The sequence below is a fragment of the Diaphorina citri genome, unplaced genomic scaffold (genome assembly GCF_000475195.1).
Source record: "Diaphorina citri unplaced genomic scaffold, Diaci psyllid genome assembly version 1.1 scaffold2361, whole genome shotgun sequence".
Classification (NCBI taxonomy): Eukaryota; Metazoa; Arthropoda; class Insecta; order Hemiptera; family Psyllidae; genus Diaphorina; species Diaphorina citri.
In genome coordinates, this window is record NW_007379785.1 from 37,978 (window position 1) to 41,192 (window position 3,215).

Sequence of the window (3,215 nt, forward strand, 5' to 3'; positions counted from 1 at the left end):
CTAGGCAGCTTGCACGCTGGAAGTCCCGGGTTCGATTCCCGGTGGGTTCGAGGCTGGGATCGAGTGCTAGGTGTTTTCAGCCTCGTGAAGACAATTGAGTTGCTCCTTTAATCGAGTAATGACCAGTGGCGGCATTAGTAATGCTGTGATACCCACAAATAATTCATTTGATTTTATAACAATTCTTTCTTACAAACCCTTTTATAAGAAACTTATTGTTAAATACAACTATTCATTATCTATCTATCTATAAAAAATTGATTCGAAGAGAACACATCATCCATTTGACCTGAAAAATAGTTAAACGAAAGTATTAAGTATCTTATGGTCTTACCTATCTGTGATGAACATTGCACGGGACATCCCCTTCACCCTTTTATAAGAAACTTATTGTTAAATACAACTATTCATTATCTATCTATCTATCTATCTATCTATCTATCTATCTATCTATCTATCTATCTATCTATCTATCTATCTATCTATCTATCTATAAAAACTGATTCGAAGAGAACACATCATCCATTTGACCTGAAAAATAGTTAAACGAAAGTATTAGGTATCTTATGGTCTTACCTATCTGTGATGAACATTGCACGGGACATCCCCTTCTTAGGAATAGTCTTAAGGAAAGAGGAGGGCGCATTGGGTACCCCAATCACCAGATGTTGTGTACCCAGACGCTGTTTGGTGGATACGATACCGCGACATGTTTCACTTTGGTCAATAAGAACTCCATCCGCCGCTCGCTTCAAATGATACACTCCTCCATAGACAGCACACAGTCTGAAGCAAAACAAGAGGATATTTCAATTGAAAATCTGGTGTAATCATCACACGACGTTCCTTATTCTATTGAATGATGCTTAGGTGTTCTTCTACTGTAACTTTCACAATATCTCACAGGCGTTTAGTAAGTACAGCTGAAAACCTCCAAAAAGCGGTCGAAAACTGTCAAAATGAGGTCAAAATACAGCCAAAAACAGCAACACCTATTTTAACCACACGTATCGTGTCATATTTGTGGACTTCATACCAAATTCCAAGACTTTTACCGTTCTCGAAATATATTGTTTACAGACAGACACACGGACCAATGGCTGAAACTTTGTATTTAGGATTTAGGGACCTTCCAGTAGGATAAGGAAAGTAAAGAAGACTAAAAAAGGAATAAACTTTTTTTAATTATAACACATCGCCCCTTTCTCCCGGAAAAAGTTCGTACTAACATTTTGCACTTCGCAAAAGTTGAGATGTAATATCTAGGTAACTAGGTATTGCAGAAGGAAAACCCCTTAAAAACTTCAATGGTTATCATTAAAACCTGAAAAAGCTATTATGACGCTAAAATTTGTGAATTTCCTTTCAAGAACGCAGTGAAGATTCTCAGAATAGATCAGTTGCGCTTACTTGGGTGATGTTTCAAAGTCATAGAGCAGGTCAGGTGACTAATTATCACTAAAAAAAAGTTTCAAAGATAAAAAATTGATTAAAGAAATCACCTATCGCAGACGACAGACGTCTAGACCAAAAATATTTTCCAAATTCCAGTGATGCCAGATCTACGCTGTACGGTAATTACCGTATTTGTGCGGTAATCGAGGTCTGCAGTTTGACGTCACGGCATACGCTCCCGTAGGCGATGACATCATAATTCATGACTCCCGCTTCGTTTGTTTGTGCGCAAGTATTAAATAGAGTAAACCTTTAAGATAAGGGTCAACGGACAAACGAGTCCGCCCGAGACCCGCTCAATGAGTAAAGTAGATTGTAGCGGCCCGTGATGCACTTAAGGCGTCTTACATTGAGCTCAACGAATGAACTATCTACTATCGCTCAGCATGGCCGTTCGGCTACACCAATTTTGGCTTCCTCACAAAGTGTAACAGCTCTTCTCTAGGACCCTACTTTGAGGAGTGGTAGACACACTCATATTCCTTCTATTGTTACCAAACGTCCATTTCTCTTCTGCTAAAGACCAGGCATTATGCGGAACGAACATAATCTTTCCTGAGCTTAAGAGCCTACCGTGACGATGCTGTGTCTTGTGTTGCCTCAGATTACAGTCGTCCAGACGAAAGTAAAAATGTTTTATTTTTGCCGCTACTTTGTGAGTAGAAAATTTTAATTTTGTTTTTGTTGGAGTGTAAAACTTCTAGGTCAACGACCTGGTATCCAGTTGTCAAATCCCAAAAAAAAAAGGGGAGAAGAAAACCAAGCTTATCCTCAAAAGAAACTATCTCGCTATCTCCGCTTGACATTCGACGGGACTCAAAAATTGCAGGGCTTTAGCTTCTTTTTTTTCCTGTACCCTAACCTTCTTTCCAGTCAAGCAGCCTCTGTGCTGTGGCTACACAAACCCTATTTCAGGGCAGCCTTAACTTGCGACGCTGGAGTCGTGAATAGATATAAAAATTTCCTTCTGAAATAAAAGCCAGCTAGCTTCAATATACGAAAGAAGCAGCTAGAGGGAATGCGGGCATTGCTCGCAGGCCCGGGGGCATGGTTTGGTTGCCTGCCTTGTAGTAATCAGACGGGCACTGTCTTAGGGAGACCGCGAGCCTTATTCAGTCTTCAATATAGAATGGATTGTGACTGCAGAACATAGGAGAGATAGTCAAGATGTATGGTAGAAACACACAGGAGTGTCAAACTTCTATTTTTCGAAGCACCTGAATAAACCTTCGTCGTTCTTTCGCGACTGCCTATTGGAGCTACGTGTCTGACATGTCGATAACGTTACAGATATGACTCTGTGGCACATACCTCGCGCCCATCCTCTCCTGGTTCTCCGCAAAGATCGGAGGGACCACTCTATACCGGGGTTATGTGCGCAAGGAGTACGGATCGACAATCACGAGACCCTCGTTAATGGGTGTCACCAAAAGACGGTCCATTTAAGCGACCACACAGACAACTTAAAATTAACTCCATAAACAAATCTTTTGCTTTTATAGAATGTCTTTTGTGTGTGTATGATGTGGTCACTTGAGACTTTCAATAACACCTCCTCAACGTTAATCCCTTTATAATAATATTTAAATAATTAATATTCCAGCTAAGAATGCATTTTTAAACACTTTTTTAGCTTTATACTCCAGTTTTGAGGCTTTTTCATTAAATTTTCCAGCTTTTAAGTTAAAATTAACCGGCCAGATTACTTTTTCAAGTTTCTCAACACTGCAGTCTAAAGTGCAGTTTTACGCGTCTTTGCG